The sequence below is a fragment of the Pollicipes pollicipes genome, unplaced genomic scaffold, assembly GCF_011947565.3.
Source record: "Pollicipes pollicipes isolate AB1234 unplaced genomic scaffold, Ppol_2.1 Scaffold_1565;HRSCAF=1839_pilon_pilon_pilon, whole genome shotgun sequence".
Taxonomy (NCBI): Eukaryota; Metazoa; Arthropoda; class Thecostraca; order Pollicipedomorpha; family Pollicipedidae; genus Pollicipes; species Pollicipes pollicipes.
Window position 1 is genome coordinate 343 of NW_023595955.1, and position 5,860 is coordinate 6,202.

At 51.5% G+C, this 5,860-nt stretch overlaps 1 long non-coding RNA gene across 1 annotated transcript; it reads right to left on the reverse strand.

Annotated features, from left to right (window-relative positions):
* Positions 1–267: 267 nt before the first annotated feature.
* LOC119097861 (uncharacterized) lies at positions 268–5,340 on the reverse strand. The gene is made up of 4 exons (XR_005094208.1): positions 5,275–5,340; positions 4,804–4,943; positions 3,950–4,129; positions 268–406 (listed from the first exon to the last, which is right to left on the reverse strand). It is a non-coding gene; the product is annotated as an uncharacterized LOC119097861 (long non-coding RNA).
* Positions 5,341–5,860: the final 520 nt, after the last annotated feature.

A 5,860-nucleotide genomic window follows, 5' to 3' on the forward strand; every position in this document is an offset into this window, starting at 1 on the left:
AAAGTGCTTCAACACGTGGTCAAAACCGGGCTCAGAAAGAACACATTCATCGAGATATACAGATATGATAATATATATATATATATATATATATATATATATATATATATATATATATATACATATATATGTTGATATCTTTATATCATATATGAAATGTATATAATACAACACGGCATCGTCGACATTTGGCACCGGCCGACCGACGGGGCCAACACCGACGACGCCACCAGCCGGAGCACGCACCTTCTGCAGCCGCAGCTGGCCGGTGACGGGCGGCCAGTGACCCTGCACCACCACCAGGTCACCGTCCGTCACCTTGAACTGCTTCCCGGCAACGTGCACCACGGCGAACAGGCGACCGGCCGTTCCTCGCTGATGCTCTCGTTCACACGCGACACAACACCTGCCGGCAGTCACGGACCGACACGTCAGCCTCGGTCTGTCAGTCTCGCCTCGCCCCCTTTATACGTCTGAGGGCGTTGGAACGGACCTATTCCAATGGCGCACCTAGCACGCCCCCCCCCCCCCCGCCCCTCAAGACAGTGAAGGAGTGGTTACTTGTTATGTCTTCGGTCATTTGTTCGCACATAGTTCTAAGCTGCCTTTAATCTTCACCGTATTTCGGTGTCATCAAACATAAGCAGTTCCAGTGTAGGACGGCCTAATCAGAGTGTGCCACAACTAAGCGACAAGGCGAAAAGTGTGCTAAAATGAAACCATGCCGTGCATAAGGACCTTGCACCTATAATGCACATACACAGTGATTTTGCTACATTATGCAACATCTTGCGTCATTACTAATTTATTGTCATTGCAACGCGAGGGTGATTTATACAACCTCAAGTTACATCCTAACATCATAGGTCCACACTGGCAACGTCAGTCACTTTCGCACACGCACATTGTATAGGCTAAACTGAGATCAATCTCAAAACCTGTCCTTCTGTGACACTTAACTCAAATTGCATCGTAGCTTGGCGCTGGGCCCGCGCCTCTTGGTGTCAATGGCCTGCGTTATATCAATAATTGACAGTTTAAACGCAAAGAACGGAAGCGGGCGCGAGAGAGAGAGAGAGAGAGAGAGAGAGAGACGAGAGAGAGAGAGAGAGAGAGAAGAGAGAGACAGAACCACACACACCACACACACACACACACACACACCACCACACACACACACCACACCACACCACACACACCACACCACACCACACCACACACACGCCCACGCACACGCACCGCACACGCACGCACACGCACACGCACGCCCACGCACGCACACACACACACACACACACACACAACCACACACACACAACATCCCTATCTGAAGCCCGTTTCCTTCAGTGGATGAAACACGCCTTAAGCGACCGAGGCGCTAGGGAACGGTGGTGGAAAACAGCCTGTATGACAAGGTATCATACAAGGGCTGCCAAAAAAAATCGGTAACGGCGCTGCTGCTTTCAGCAATCCAAATTAGCGAGTTCATCGGGACATTAGCGAAACTGTGGCTGCTCCCTCTGGGCAGATAACGTAGCCCATTCCACCACAGGCCGACCTCTCATTGACTGCGTCCCAGGCCAGCAGTCCACACTCCACTGTATCAATCCGCCAACCAACACGTGGAACGTGGAACCCAGTACCTGCGCAAGTGGTTGTTATCTACACGCACACCTGAGACCCGAAGAGACGAGCAGCTGACTTTCAGCGCCCATTTCGCAGGCCGCAGACGAGGCGATAAAGTGGTGTTAATGCTCCACGCGCACCACTAGGGACAAACCTAAAATCTAGCTGTCGCAGGGAAGGTCTGCACATACCCACGTTGGGTGCAGCAGCCCGTCTCCGGCTGCGGTAATGCGGTATCCCTCATTCATACCACTTAGCAACGAACCAATGCTGGAGGCCGAAAAAGGAAGAGAGTAACACGAATGCTACTTTGACGCACTCGGTTTACAAAGACGATCAGCAAAGACTGCTCTCGAGAGAGACTGACACTCCAGTGCTGACAGTAAAGCGCAAAACTCACGACGTTAGAATATAAACCGGATCATTATGCTCCCAAAAGAGGATCCGTTCCATCACATAGCCTTGTAGATCCTTAAACGAGTTTGAAAACCTGAGCGCCTCGACCAAGTTTGAAATCGGACCGAACTCGAGAGCACGAGCCGTGCCTGAGGAAAGCCGCCGGGCACACCATGAACAACGTGTGGATCACAAGGTAGGAAAAAAAGGTTCTGGTCATCATTTCAACAACACCATCATGGGACCACTAGAACGATCATGTCACCTTATTCCGGGCCCTCCGGACATCGACTCTCCGCCGCAGCCCACCTGACAGAGAACACCAAGTCGCCCTGCAGACGCTGCATGCACTCTGACCAGCACCATCTGGGGGCGGCGGAGCAGCGACAGCGGGCGCTGCTGGAGGACGCGCAGAGGGCGCTGGTACGGCTTCCACCGTCCAAACAGAGAGGCGTTACTGCACCTAAAAAATGGCAGAATTCAGCGGCAACGCGCGGGCCGGGTTTTGTCGCCGTGCGCGGGGCGATGAAGACACCATGGTTAACTATATGGGTTAGTCTAAGCACTCACCATGCGCCGACTCACGGGTCACGCTCGCGCATCTGGAAATGGGCCCAGCGCGTCTAGGTGCGTCCGTCACGCGCTTCTGGCGCCGCGCTCTGCGAGGTCGCCACCCCAGGCCAGCATGTCATCCTTGGGGTGGAGTTACCAGCCAGCTAGACAACAATCAACAGCAGTGTGTGACCAAGACATGTTTCTGGAGCTCTCTAGCTATAAAGATGGAGAATGTCGCGTAATCGAGGGTGGCCTTGGAGCAGATGCTCAGTCTCAGCCATAAGCCACCCCTGTCATGCAACCTGGTCACTTGTGGTGCCCACAGGCAGCCCTACCCCAGCCAGCAATTGGATGCCAGCAGATGGCCCTATCCCAGCCAGCAATTGGATGCTAGCAGGCAGCCCTACCCCAGCCAGCAGTGGGATGCTAGCAGGCAGCCCTACCCCAGCCAGCAGTGGGATGCTAGATGGCAGCCCTACCCCAGCCAGCAGTGGGATGCTAGCAGGCAGCCCTACCCCAGCCAGCAGTGGGATGCTAGCAGGCAGCCCTACCCCAGCCAGCAGTGGGGTGCCAGCAGGCAGCCCTACCCCAGCCAGCAGTGGGGTGCCAGCATGCAGCCCTACCCCAGCCAGCAGTGGGATGCTAGCAGGCAGCCCTATCCCAGCCAGCAGCAGGGTGCCAGCAGGCAGCCCTATCCCAGCCAGCAGTAGGATGCTAGCAGGCAGCCCTACCCCAGCCAGCAGTGGGGTGCCAGCAGGCAGCCCTACCCCAGCCAGCAGTGGGATGCTAGCAGGCAGCCCTATCCCAGCCAGCAGTGGGGTGCCAGCAGGCAGCCCTATCCCAGCTAGCAGTGGGGTGCCAGCAGGCAGCCCTACCCCAGCCAGCAGTGGGATGCTTGCAGGCAGCCCTACCCCAGCCAGCAGTGGGGTGCCCACAGGCAGCCCTACCCCAGCCAGCAGTTGGATACCCATTTCAAAGACCACTCACCACCAGTTTGGGCATGCCCCTGGAACCCTGTCACCACCACTGAATATAGCACAATGAGATGCAGCATCTCTACTAGTTCAAACTGAAATGTCAAATATTATTCAAGGAGAGGTGGTGGCTGAAAGGCTACCATGAAATCTACCATGAAACATGTGCTTGGGGCATTGCCCATATGGTATTTTGGTACTTTCAGGAAGGAAACACCATAGCCAGCTGAGCAACTATGATCCTGATCCCCACTTCAGGGATCCACACAGCTGTCACCACAGCACAACGAATAGAATGCAGCTGACCAAGTGCAGAATAGGACTACAAGCAATGCAAAGCCAAGCAGAGTAACTTATTCACGTGACATGAAATATTTAGGTTCTGGACACAGGCTCACCTGAAACAATTTCATTTTCTGCTGCTAATTTTGAGTTGTCATCTGGTTGGACTTCCTGGTCTATTATGATGCCTGAATATGATGCACTTGTCTTCAGTGAGGCAACACATGAGCGAAGATCCGATCCAGATCTTCTCATCCACACGTTTGATGATGGCAGCCGCATCCCTGATGCTGCATCTTTAAAAAAGTGAACATTAGTTTGGTGATGGCAAAACAGTAGGCTGTTGGAGGGTGTAAAGAAGGAGTCAGTTAACCTCATCCAGCATTACTCCAATATCAACCCAAAGACCCAACAGAAAGCAAAGATACTAGCAATCTGCTATTGCTAACACCTATTTATGCAACATGATAATAATGATGACTTGAGCCTTATGGGATGCCAACTACACAAACTACAGCTGTCATATGGCACCCATCTATTCACAAACACCTCCAAAGAAATATCAATGTGCGGAGCCATGATAACATGCTTAGATCTCATATGGACTGCTTGCACATCACAAAAGAGGGTCATAAAGACTTGTCCTCATGATAATAAGTATATTTTCCTGATGCTTTTTATCTGAAGGCTGCACTGAAAATGGTGGGTGCTAGCCTTGATTTGATGGCCAGGAGCCAGCTTGTATGAAATAGTTCTACCTGATATCCTGATGAGGGAACAGTGATGGTTTTGGGGCTGAACAATGAAATGATAGGTCATAAGGTTGTCATTATCAAGTGGGACATAACACATCATTAACAGCATCCAGGGACCAGTCTCCAGTTCTGGTATGCATGATTTCAGCAAAAAGGCCTTCATCAACCACCAGCCATTTCCTTCTGCCATCCTTGAACTGAAAATGTTCACTCACCACTGTGCATCACCCTGTTTGCACATGAAGTAGAACATAGCTGACTTAATAGACTTGATGTGAACCTTCTTGCCATTGCCATTCTTGTTCTGTGATGGCAACCAATAGGGGGCAATTTAATATTCCTTTGCTTGCCAGTGCTGCAGAAAAATGCAAGTTAGCATATGAGGCAGGCATTAGAGAAAATGATACTTACGCACTTAGTTTAAGAAAGCATGCAAAGGAAAGAGCTCAAAACAAATCTTTTGAATTATTTCTCCTAGGATGAACAAAACATCAGGAGTATAAAACAAATGTCATTCCAAATAGATTTCACGTTCTGAAATAATCATCTCAACGTTGGCTGTCTCGAGGTAGCTGTACACGCTCTTCAGGCTTCAAGGAACAAGTTTCAGTCACACAACATTCTCTCAAAAACTGGAATATGCGTTAGCTTAAGCAAACTGTTAAAGAACATCATGCTGTTTATACCGTAATCCCCCCGTGCGCTATCACATATCCGCAGCACCATCGGCCGCCACTGACCCTTGCTCACCGGCTGTGAAGGCCGCATTTATTTCGGCACGTATGAAAATTTCACTACAGGCAAGAAAGTGCTACCAAAGTAGAGCAGTTTTTTACCTGCGCTCCCAAACCCTACCGCTGAATACACAGGATTGGCGCACAGAACACCTTGCCTTGCCATACCTTATCCTAAATGGATGTTAAATGCATACGTGTGTCCAGTAGCGCGGGTAGGGGTGGGGGCAGGGTGCTCCCTTAGGTTCCAAGGGACTGTACGGGTCCCTCGAAACCTACGATTAGGGGCCCGACTTGAGGACCCGAAGGCCCGAAAGGTCAGCCGGAGGTCTCATTCAGAAGCCCCGGCCCGCAGGACCGGCCACTCCAAGGTCAGCCAGAGGGCCCTGTGCTCTGTTTAGGGGACCACTGAGTCGATAAGGACCTGTCGGTCAGACGCCACCAGTAACGCACAATCGGCTCTTTGGCAGCACGGGCTTGAGGGCCCATTTCCGAAGCAGGGACAAAGCCGGAGGAAATGAGCTGGTCGGAGTCTTAT